Here is a 13,006-nt window from a genome sequence, read left to right as displayed (position 1 = left end):
GATGGTGCTGTGGTCTACCTGGGTACTAAATAAGAAGTCACAAGATGCCAGGTTATAGTCCAACAGGTTTATTTGAAATCACAAGCTTTTGGAGCTCTGCACCTGATGAAGGAGCAGCACTCTGAAAGCTTGTGATTTCAAATAAACCTGTTGGACTCCAACCTGGTGTCGTGTGGCTTCTGACCTTGTCCATACCCGTCCAACACCGATACCTCTGCATCATAGGTACTTTGTGATAGAAGAACATCTGCTGCTCCCAGTTTAACATAAATCTACAAATTACACATTGGAAATTTGGTGAGGTTATACTTTGCTGTCATGCAGCTTCTGAATATTCTGTGTCTCGGCAGTACATTGTCACGCTGCCCCTAACAGACATGTCAGATCATGACAATACCCTCAAACTACTAAACGGAGGCAGGAGGCACTCTAATGACCATGTTGCCAGATGATTATTTTTAATTATTCATTCATATAATGTAGATTTTGTTGGGACTTATTGTCCATCCTTAATTCCCTTTGAGAAGGCTGAGGTGAGCTGTCCTTTTGGAACCACTGCAATCCATGTGGTGAAAGCATTCCCACTGTGCTGATAAGTAGGGAATTCTAGGACTTTGACCAAGTGATGATGAAGGATCAGTGATATACTGGGAATGGAAGGAAAGCTTCATTCGTTTTCATCTCTGCAAGAGTTAGGAAAGAAAAAGTCACAATAATTCTGTTTGATATCACATCACAAAGATACAGCTTTCCATTATTTGTAACATTTAATAATTTTCCATTCCTTTACAGTAAAAAAATTACACAGGAATGTAATTAAATTCTTATCTTCTTCTTTGATGCAAAAAACAATTGGCACATATGGAGCTCACCTGTTTATCATTCCAGACACATTTAGTTAGTGCACTTCAGAAGCCAAGAATTCACAAAGATAGAGGCAAGGAAAATTAAAGTACTTATTCTTAATTTAATTCAGCAAACCCAGGAGAGAAAAGAAAAGCTCAAACAATGCAAAAGCCCCTAAAATCCATGAAACACCGAAAGAGTTAATGCACTTGAATGTAGGTGCTGTGCTCCAGCTGCCTAGCAATGCTGCCCTTGTGCAGTTGTTTGCCAGTTGTGTCTGCGGATTGCTGTGAATGCCACCATCTGTTGTGCCACGTGGACATCATAATCTTTTCTTAATTACATTAGCAGCGCAATCAGTTATTGCATTACAAGGCCGGGGATGAGCTTCTAAATCTTGGTGGAAATCATAAATAATTGCACTAAGTACCTAGCACCAGATGTGAGTGCCAACTTTGGTTGTGTTAGATGAATAGTAACCTTAGAACAGAGTTCAGTATTAGTAAACCTACTGTTTTCTATCAAACACTGTTTGTTTGGGCTTCCTTTCAAACAATGCCAACCAAATTAAAGACATCTTCAAAATACAACATAAAACAACATTCGCACAAACACGTTTTGAAATGCACTTATTGTAACACAAACAAGGGGAGAAAATATCTCTTTAACAAAGGTTAATTCACTTTATTGTTCAATGTCGTGTTTGGAGTGGATTATGGGAAATACTGTGATTAATTGCTTCAAATCTCTCGGTTTCTGCAATTATTTGGATGTTGTGAACAAATAAAGGACTGTGGTATTCATCATATTCAAATGAGGCAGTAAAATAAATGATGATGTGTGTTTCACATTGCTTTGCAAACAAAACAAACGTGCATCCTTGTATAATATGAAAACATAGTATATAAAAAAATCACAGGCAGGCTCCAAATGGACTACAATCATTGTGCAAGGTCCATCGTTTAGACTGTGTATATGGGAAACCTGTGATGCTGACCTATCAGTTACCTGGTTTTGAATTATATTATGGCTTCTACCTTCGGACTGCATGATTTATGAAAATTAAGAGGCAATTTGTAATGAAGACTGTCAGTCAATAAACTTCTTGTTTGGATTTTTTTTTTCTTCCTTCTATTAGTGCTTGTTTGACTGAGACTGCAGAAGAATGCAGGTAGAGTCTAAAAACGTAAGGTCATTTATCAAAATTTTTCTTTACACTTTTGTGCAGCTTGGGTATTTAAGGAAGATAAATGATACAAGATGTTGTCTTCTTTTCAAGCTCTTTATGCTCTGGTAAGTGTGTCCAATGCAGAATTATTTTGCCAGTTTATTATTTCCTAGTAACCGTTTGTCAAATCAGCGTGCTGCTCAGTATGCTGCAGTTGTTTTCTGCCACTCATGAAAATTCCCACTGACTGCATAAACCAAGAGCTTTTACAGCACTGTGTTTCATCAACATTTCAAGCAAGAAACAACTGCATGAGAGGAAAAGGACTTCCAGTTAACTCTTTCTGAACAAGCTTCCTGTAGAAACCATTTATATCTTTAGACAGGTGTTGAGACTATTTTATTCAGTTCCCAAGGGCAGCCACATAAGAAAGGCACTGCTGCATTGTTTGCTATTTTCAAACTAGTTCCAATCTTTGCCCAGCACTGCTTTAAATTAAGGGCCAGTGGGTTTAGTAACTCCACCCATCCAGTTTCAATATCTGGTCAAGCTCTGCGTATTAAAGCGCTATGTGAGCTTTGTTTTATTTAGTTATGGGGCTAAGCGAACAGGTTATTTTTCCTGCTAACAGAGCATCCAAGACCCATAGTGCAGGACATAACCAAAAGGAGGAAGAAGGTAGATGTTGGATTATTATAGCCTCTTTTATGACTCAGGATGTTCTAATTGCTTTAGCGCTAATGTAGTACTGTTGAACGGAAGCTAGTATAATGGAAAGCGTTATGACATCCAATTTACATGCAGCAAGGTCCCAGAAACATCAATGAGAAGGAATGGTCATAATTTTGTTTTGGTGGTGTTTGGTTGAAAGATAAAAGGTTACAGAGACACTCTCAAATAGTGGATGCTTTAAGTCGATCTGAGATGACACACGGTGATAAAAATATAAAAACTCTAAAAGTGGAGCACTCTTTTGGTTTAGCTCTGGATTGGCTGCCTAGAGTATGAGCACAAGTCTCTGGAGTGGACCTTGACATCAAAGTGAATTAAGTCCAGTAAATTAAGTGGTGATTATATGATGATAAGCGATTCATCCAACAGGAGAATGAGGAAGGTGAGGAACACTCTCTCCCACTTTATTGAAAAGGTTTCATTATAACCATCACCAACCAGAATGCCCCACTCCACCATCTCTGTTCCCACTCAAAGAGCCAGAGAAGGTCCAGAGCAACATGAAAATGTCAAAGACCTGTCATTTGCGTTGCTTCCCTTTGTCCTGCGTTTGTGACTATAACACTAAATATTCCCTGGTGGGGGAAGGTCAGGAAAATTATCCTGCCAGCTGCAACAGTGAGAATGCAGGAAAGTGGACAGGCAGGGAGGACTTGTAAGTTAATCGATGGATAAAAGTAATTGCAATTTTTAATCAAATATCCGATGTATTCTACTGCATTATTCTATTCCAATATTGTATATTATCATACATAATACATTGAAAGCCCAGATATAGGCTATGACATTAAAGACAGCATAAATTTACAGGTATTTCCTGTTAAGACTTGCCATTATAAACTGTCATGCCCTCATTTATAAGGGAACTGCTCCTGCAAACTTGTGACATGGGAGTGTTACACTTTCACCAGTGGAGACACCATACTGTCATACACTGAGTTTAGCTTCTGTTGCAAAAATAAATGTAGGAATTCCCATGGGAATAAAAATTCAAAGGCGGAATGCCCAACATGATCATTGGAATGGTCCCATTGTCTTTTGTTTTCTAACCCTGATTCAGCTCAAGATTACATCTTAATTTTTTTGTGCAAATATCATAGGAGGCCAACTCAGGTATGCATATACTTCCTGTTGGCCATGCCTATTTCCTGTTGCAACCCCCTTCCACAATGTTTAGTGCAGTTTCTAGGCGTTGTCAAATGGTAACAGTACTATACGCATCTGCTCTTTCTAAAAGCTAACATTAATATCTACGATTGACTTCTCCTACTACTGGTGGCTCAGTCATGGGAGGTTCTATTTTGTTTGTTACCATGCGCATATAGAAAGAGTTTATACTTACATCTACTTAAATATGCATCTTCCACATTCTCAAGATGTTTTAAAACTCTTCAAAGCTAACCTAACTTTATTTTTGAAGTAAAGTCACTGCTGTTTTACACACACACAGCAACCTAATTTGTACATAGTAAGCTCAATAACTATCAACAAGCTGAATGATCAGTTAATGAGCTTTTAGTCTTGTTGGTTTCGGGATAGATATTGGGCAAAACAATTCACATGAGATTCTTCAGTTCTCATTCTGATAATAAGGCACAACCTCAGGACTGTCCTGAAGCTTTGGCCTTGATTGTATCCTGAAATCCTAGTGGTTGCCTTTGTAAGTACAGGTCAAATAACTGGCGTGTGTGTATATGTGTTTGTGCATTAAGAAAGCAGTCAGACAGGAAAATATATTGAGTATAGGAGTTTAGTTGAGACTGCATTGAACACATTGTTCATTGCAAATAGGATAAGATGGAGCTCTGCCAATACCTTTGAATTAATCAACGTCCATTGCAATCATTAATCATAAAGTCTATTGTCCAAGGCTCACACATAAGGTTTCACAAAGGATGTTAAGATTGTACGAATTCTGGATACTCCCTATCTGGTGCAGCACCAAGAAAGGTATCCAAGACAAGAGGAAAGTCTTGGTGAATCAGTCAAAAAGATCTCCATTAAGATCATTCCAAAGTGGCCCACAGGCTGATCATTTGAAGGGACTATTACAATTGTTCGAACCTTAAATGTTTAATAAAGGTAATTTATTTGCCCGCAGTGTGGTTAACTAATTCTACTGAAAAAAATCCTACAGTCTTAAACTAACCCTCTTTCACCTCTGAGGTGGGAGTGCTACTGCTGTGATAAACAGGGGTGCTTTGCACCTTTACTAAAAAACCTTTACTTTGCACCTTTATATCTAGGCACATAATAAAATGCCATGAAACAGTGGAATGTTCGAGGGACCCTGGAGTACCCAACAAAAGGGCAAGAAGATAAATGTCAATGTACGGTGTGATTCACAAATCCAAATTGAGTTTATTTTTTGTTCAAAGTACGCATCAAATTACAATTGTGTTCCCCAATTATATTGATAAACTGCATCTTGTCACTTTTTAATAACATTCAATCAACGATATCGTCTTGGGCACTGTATTCAAACTCAACAGCTCAAACTTTGTTGCAATATGAAGTGAATCATCCTGGCATACCATGGAATGTAAAGTCATCCTGTGATGTGCTGAGCCACAATGACTGAGCCATTGCACTCTAGTAAACTTTCTGGTTTCTGTTAGATGCACAGGTTTGCAAATGGGAAATGAGAATTGGTCCCAACATTTCCGACATTAGTTGTTAGATGACAGCCAGGAAAGGCTCCCAACCACGATCTTTGACCCTTGATCCTCTGAGCAAAATCTTCCAGACCTGGAGTGGGTGGGACTGGAGTTGGGAGATGAATTAATGAAGAAGGATAATTGAAGAATGGAATCCAGTCACCTGCCGAAATTCCCAGAATTAAGTTCTGGGTGGAAAGGTCCAACTCCTACCTTCCTGCCCAACTTCTAACTGAGGCCCTTAATAGTCAATTAATGATCATTTATCCCAAATGAGCTGCAATGACTTCAGTTCCAGGTTGGATGAGAAGGAGTCAGCCTAGCTGACCAATTAAGCAGTGTAGGCAGGCTGTCACTTTGTTGCTGGGAGCGAGGGTGTCAAGGTCTTTTGATCTGCACTAACAGAAGTAGATAGTACGAAGATAATGGAGGTTATGACAAGTGCAGGAGATTCATAACTTGAACCACAGTTCAAGCTGGAAGAATTTATTAAGGACACAGGCACTAGGTGTTATTTGGGAATGACATGGAAAAGGATGAGCATTGTTAATTAGATGGTGAAGGTGGAAAATTATTTATTTTTCTCAGAAGGCAAGAAACCTCAATTTTTACTGCGACAGAACAGTACAGAGATGTAGCATTATCATTGTGTATACAACTGAGGGTCCACACCTTGTGGTGGGAAGTGAGATGGCTGCTGATAGCCATCTCCTGTCCTCATATCCGGCCTCAGTGGCCTTCTCCACAAAACCCCCTCTATACAGCACTTAACATTCCCATGGGCAGTCTAGGGAGTCCAGGGACTACATCCCAGAGCAGCCAAGATCTTTCGTGTGGTTTGCCGACCTCCAGAGTGCTAGCCTCTGATTGGCTAACAGCTCTTGGCACCTGGGACTTAATGATTCAAGACTGTAATTCTGACAGAAAGTCAACTGGTAGCAAATCAACTGCCTGATCAACTGGAATTCTCATCATTGTTATCTTGTCGCAATAAGAATTGATTGTGGAAGATTGGGTAAACTTCCTTCTGTGCGCTGCACATTTCCCTTTTAGAAACTCTCCCACTTTTGGACTCAATCCAAAAATGAGAAGATCCTGCCTTATGTGATCTTCACTCACAAATACTGGATAGGGAAATAGCATTGCCGAGCTCCAGATTGGTTCCCCTATTCCCCTCTACATTGTTGCTTATGTCTAAATCAGCCGATAAGATTAATTACCACGATCAGGCTTGAACAATGCCCAAGTGAGCAGGCAAACGAGTAACATGCTATCCTTGGAAAAAGCTTGAACTCTGTCGTTAAGCAAACTAATGAAATGTAAAGTAGATAAAGTGATTCAATGCTATCAGCTAGTTCTGCTAAATCAAGTGTAAGGTCAGTTATAGTATTCTCACCTCTGAGTCATGAAGTCTCACTCCAGAGACTGTAAGCACAAAAATTGAGCCTGTTATACTAATGCAGGACTGAGGGCGTATTGCACATGGAGGTGCTGCTTTTCAGAAAAGACACTGAACTGAGGTCTCCAATGTTCTTTCTCATGGATGTAAAAAATCCCATGGCACTATTTCAAAGAAGAACAAAGGAGTACGTGTTGTATAAGATAGTATTTCTGAAGAGCCTGCACTCAATCTGATGATGTCATAAGGATTCGGGTGAGAATGACAGAACAGCTGAGGATCTTGAAGAGGGCAGATCAGTTGCCCTAGGTCACATTAGCCTTAGATGTGTCAGCAAACTGTCCCAAGGACAAGCGGCAATACATAAAACATAGTAGCAGCAGTGGCCATTATTGCTTGGTACCAGGAGGTAACAATGGTAGGAATTCCAGTAGATCCAAGAGCAGAGAATTTCAGGAAATCCAGGAATAGTACTGGAACTTTATGGCCTTAGGAACTAATCATATGGACAGTTAGCAGGTAAACAGTGAAAAAGCTTTCAGAGAAATTCCTGAAAAGATCACCAAGGGAGAATTAGTATTTAATCGTAGCACCCTTCAATTTAGACCAGATAAGAATCGTAGAAGCAAGTTGAGCCATAAGCTAGTCATACCCAATGGTTACAGATTCCACCGGGATGTGAGGATATGTAGGAGCAGTCCCAATCAGAGTCTCAGATAAGAAGCAAACAGACATTGGAACTCCATGAATAAAGCTAAAAATCCCAAATGGACAAGGGAAAACTTTGAACTAATGATGCAGAATAAGCTGAGAAGGTTAGAAGTTAAAAATGAACAGATCACAACAAGTACTGCCGCCATTGTGATTGGACACTACAAGGCATGGCAACAGGAGGGATTTAGGGGCCAGAGCAGTAACTTAAACTGAAACCATGGCATCAGTAATGCCATGCAGCCACAATCCATGCAACAAAGGGGTGACTTAAAAGCCTAAACATACTGAGTCTAACAGAAGAAGATGGTATGAAGATTATGGAGGTCATGATAAGAGGAGGAGATTCATTATTTCAACCATTGTTCAGGCAGGAAGAATTTATTAAGGACACAGCTTATTTGGGAATGATATGGAAAAGGATGAACATTTTTAATTAGGTGGTAGAAGGTGGGAAATTATATATTTTGCTCAGAACGCAAGACACATCAATTTTTGAATGCAACAGAGCAGTATAGAAATGTAGCATTACAATATTAAAGGCTAAAAGCCTTTAAGACAAGGAAAACAAAACAGCAGGGCAATATTGAAGAAGTCAGCATCTACTTCGGAAAGAGAATAAAACCATCATTAAGATACTGCAGGATTTTTGAAAAGCTTTGAAGAAAGAAAATAATCATATTAGGAAGAAATGGCACAAGAAGTAATAATTGCTGACATATTTCATTTTAGAAATGGCCCAAATAGAACAGAAAATTGGATATCTTCAGATACAGAGCTGCTTTCAAGCTAAACAATAAATCACAAATTGAATAAGTAAACCTACTATTGCATTCAATTGGACTTACAACTCTTGATGTCATAGCTTGTCTCAAGATTTAAAAAAGTCATTTACGGTATTAATGAAGTTTTATAAACATTTGATAATTTGAAAACAAACAATCATCTTGAAAGGGCAAAGTTTACTTGATAATTTACCAGTTGCCTCTTGACCATTTGTTCAGCACCAGATGTTCTCTCCCTGGCTTGTCTTTGGGCAAAGCTGGCCTTTCACTGTCAATTGGGTATTAATTTAAACTTCTTCCGCTACATCATTTCAGCATCCAGGAGAACTGCAGTTAAGCTCATCAAAGATCTCTAAGGATCAGTGGATAGCAATGAAAATGGACCTCTGAAATCAGAATTCTTATGTTGTTGGAATTCCTTTCTTTCAGCCCAAAGGAGCAGGCCTGTTGGCAGCTTTCCTGAAAAGGATATTTTGGATACATTTAAGGATCACTAGGAGTATAGCCAGGGCTCAGTCAGCAGTGTGATGGCCAGATATCGCAAGAAAGATTGAAGATCCAATAACCTGGTGTGAAATTTGTGAACATACAGGAATATGGTCTTCTTGTCACTGAAGCAAATTGTAACATAATGCAGAGGAGGCAAAAGGTGGTGAAATCTTTTCAGATTGTGACTGAAAGCAGAAAGCGGGAAGAATCACAGGGAAATCCTGAGAAGAGAAAAACAACACAACAGAATCCATTCTGTTTATAAAGTAGAAAAATCCTAAGACACACATCATAAGCTAATATAGAGAGCTGGTCAGACAGCAGATACTAACACTCAGTGTCAAAGCTGAGGAATGAGGAAGCTCACAGGCATAAGCAGTGCCTGGATTGAAAAGAACGCTACATCTGTAAAACTTCCAGCAGGTGTGTAGAACTAGGACACAGTTATAGAGTAACAAAGTGTTAAATGGCTATTCATACAAATGTGGTAGACCCACTGATATCAGAAAAGATACTCATGCATTTCTAGGGGGAAATTGATGTTCTAAACTGCATGTTTTTGAGACATGTATGTTAGATAGTTAAGAATGTATACGTTATCCACAATCAAGAAATCTCAATTTTGAGAATGCTCACATGCTGTGACCACAACCATTTTAATGTAGCGGAAGATAGCTAAATTAAGACCCAATTGACAAAGGGTCAAGAAAGACCAGGGAGAGAAGATTTGGTCCAAGAACACAAAGGTGCTGAACTTATGGTCAAGAGGCAGTTGGTAAAGCATTTAATTAGCCATCGAAGATTTATGGTAGAACTCAAGAAGAAAAAGATAACCTATGGGGAGATAAACTATTATGGCAAAAGAAATATGTTTCCTACAGCCAGGAATAACTAGTGACCAGACAGTCAAAATACATTCAAGCAAATTTGACAAGAACGAAGACTGAATTAGAATACACTACCATTCACTGATATTGTGTTGTAGAATATCCAAACCAGAAGTCCAGTGAGTTGACTGAGAACCATCCATTGAGCACTGACAGTGTTTCACATAAACAATGTATAATGTATGGCAAGACCAGTTTTTTAAGTTTCCTGTTGGCAGCTTTCCTGAAAAGGATATTTTGGATACATTTAAGGATCACTAGGAGTACAGCCAGGGCTCAGTCAGCAGTGTGATGGCCAGATATCGCAAGAAAGATTGAAGATCCAATAACCTGGTGTGAAATTTGTGAACATACAGGAATATGGTCTTCTTGTCACTGAAGCAAATTGTAACAAAATGCAGAGGAGGCAAAAGGGAATGAACAGTACAGCCCTTTTAATTTCATTGATCAATCTTTAACTGAAATTGTTGTAGTGAACAAACTGTAACAGCAGATTCAAAATTGATGCCAGATAATGAAATTAACTTGAGGAATATTTTAATTCTTCACCTCTGAAGGAAGAATTTCAGCACCAGTGACCAAAAACTAGGTTAGCAGCAATGCTCAAGTAGCATGACTGAGAATGTTAACATGTTGGATTCACCAGTCAGAGAACCATAGAGGACAAATTAAGACAAAATCTAATTAGTCTAATCTACAATTTGAAATAAAGAGTTTACAGACTTTAGCACAAATACAGCAGCAGATTGAAAATAAATAATTGTTTATACAGTTTGAAGATAGGCTGCCGATGAATCTATGGGAGCCAACATTGAGATGGGACAACCAATGCCCACGGATTCAGGACATAGTCCAGAAGAAATTGTCTGGATCAGAATTTTCATATGCAGCAGAAAACGATCAGGGCAGCTGTTTTCCATGATGGAAATTGAAACATTTAAAGCTTCCCAAATGATATTATGGGGCAATTACCTCTTTCAATAGGAAAAAATCACCGTGCAAACTAAATTTGGGAGATAAACAGTCATCCAGATGAGGAAATGGACCAATTGCTTGATTCAGCAGGAACATCCCCGACAAAGGACAGAGGAGAGATAAATGGACTTCCAGTGTACACAGATTGAGCAGATCACTCAAGGTCAAGAACAGAATGAAGGACAGCAGTCCTCGAGCCAAAGACCTTACCATTCTTCAAATCCAAAGAGAGAGAATTGTGAAACTTCCCAACTCCCTGAATTTGCGATGTCGGAGACTTAGTGGAGATGGGGTACTAGCAGTTTTATTGGATATATGAGTGTAAATAGGTTAACAGTGAGGGGAAAGCAGAAGAGGAAATGTTGTGTAAGGAAATTGTTCAGAAAACTTGAATGTTGGAGACAGCATTAATCTGCACCCAATCTGATAATATCGTAAATGATGTTCTCTCCAAGCTATGCAGTTGCGTGTGCATGCAGCCACTCCAAGATTCTGCGCACTTTGACCAGTGTGAGCATACCAATCATGGCATTGACAGAGGTCACAGCCCATACAGCTGGGAGGAAAATTAGTCATAAGCTGTTCTTAAGTACCTGGGTGGGGGCAAACAGAATATTTTACCATCTTAAAGAGAAGAGAACTATTAACCTAGATCGCCCAATAGTCTATCTTACAAATGTTAATTATCCCTGATCACTATATAAGCAATATCTTGTTTGAGACAAGAGCCTCTTCTCATTTTAAGGCTCATTAGTAGTCTGAATTTATTACTGGAGTGGGACCATAGACCTAATCAAAGTGAGAGGATGGTAGCAGCAAATATCCTAAATGTGATTATAATAACTCAGAAAGTCCAACTGGAAAGGAACATTGTTTCATGCTGAACACCAAAACAGAGCTACTGCTCACGGCTTTACATAGGCTAGTCCCAGCTTGGGACAGACAGTTCTCTTTGGATGACAGCAAGGGTTGCAGGGTGGATAAACAAAGTGACCACAGCAGCAAGGTACAGGAAAACATTTAAATGGGGAAGAGTAACAAAGAATATAGCAGTAGTAGAAGATATTATAGTGAGGGGAGTTGACACCATTCTCTGCCATAAAAAAGTGAGTGACAGGCAACTGTGTTAACTGCCCAGTGCCAGAGTTTGAGACATATACATCGGGCTGGGAAGGCACTTGCAGTGGAAGAAGGGTCTGTATAGATGTCAATGATGTAAGTAGAATCAGGATAGAGTTCTGCTTTGCGAGGGTGAAGAGCTAGGCACTGAATTAAAAGCAGAGCACAAAGTCTACGATCTCTGGAGTATTACTTAAGGTGTGTGTGCAAATTGGTATAGAGTACATAAAATTAGAGAATTGCATACGTGGCTTAAAGCCCCAGGCAGGAGAATTGGGTTCCAATTTGAAGACCATTGGCACTTGTACTTGGGAAAGTAAGTACTATACCTTTGGAATGGTGTACACCTGCACCATACTGGGCCAATGTTCTTGGAAACTGCATAACTAGGGAAGTAGAGAAGGTTTGAAATGAGAGTAGTGAGGGGCAAGGGTACAAATGTGGAAAGGTGTAATATATCAAAGAGTAGAGACAAGCTAATAGAGGAAAATTGTAAATTGGGAAAGAATGATCAGAGAATGGTGGGGGGCCAAAGAGAAAAAAGCGAGGAATACACCAAGGAAGACTAGATATTATAAAGGTAACAAAAAGAGAAATGCTGTTTATCTGAAAGCACATATCATTCATAACAAAGTAAACAATTTGGTAGAGCACTTTGAAGCAAATGAATATGAATCTGTTATTAAGGAGATGTGACTGCAAGATGACAAGGATTGGATGCTGAATATTCAGTGGTTTATGACATTCAAGAAGAATAGAAAGCTAGGTAAAAGTGGAAGGGTAGTGCTGTAAATCAAGGATGACACTTGAGCAATTGTTAGAAATTATCTAGTCTCAGGAGATCAGGATGTGGAAGCAGTTTGGATAGAGATGAAGAATAGTAGAAGAAAGAAGCCAGTTGGAATGGTCTACAGGAAAATATGGTGTGAAGAAGACATAAGGAGGTTGCTGACAGATTTGGATAGGTTGAATGACTCATCTGGCAGATTGACTAAATGTGGAAAATGTGAAGTTACACAGTTTACGGGGAAGAATGAAAATGTATGGCATTATTTAAATGGAGAATGACTGTAGAATTCTGAGGTGCAGGGGAGTTAGGTGAATGAGTCACAAAAAAAATATGCAGACACTGCATGTAATCTGGAGGGCTGATGAGATTGCTACCCTTTATTACAAGAGGAGTTAAACATAAATGTAAGGATGTTACAGAGATAATGGGAACTGCAGATGCTGGAGAA

The 13,006-nt window shown here is 39.1% G+C and overlaps 1 long non-coding RNA gene across 1 annotated transcript in view; it reads right to left on the bottom strand.

Moving 5' to 3' along the window:
- Positions 1-218: 218 nt before the first annotated feature.
- The window catches only part of LOC125465548 (uncharacterized), a 73,647-nt gene continuing 60,859 nt past the window's right edge, over positions 219-13,006 (bottom strand). Inside the window, exon 3 of the long non-coding RNA XR_007250275.2 lies at positions 219-683. This is a non-coding gene — a long non-coding RNA (uncharacterized LOC125465548). The remainder of the gene's footprint in view (positions 684-13,006) is intronic.

The sequence above is a fragment of the Stegostoma tigrinum genome, chromosome 29, assembly GCF_030684315.1.
Source record: "Stegostoma tigrinum isolate sSteTig4 chromosome 29, sSteTig4.hap1, whole genome shotgun sequence".
NCBI lineage: Eukaryota > Metazoa > Chordata > Chondrichthyes > Orectolobiformes > Stegostomatidae > Stegostoma > Stegostoma tigrinum.
Note: the sequence above shows the minus strand (reverse complement) of the source record. Positions and strands in the feature narration are given on the sequence as shown.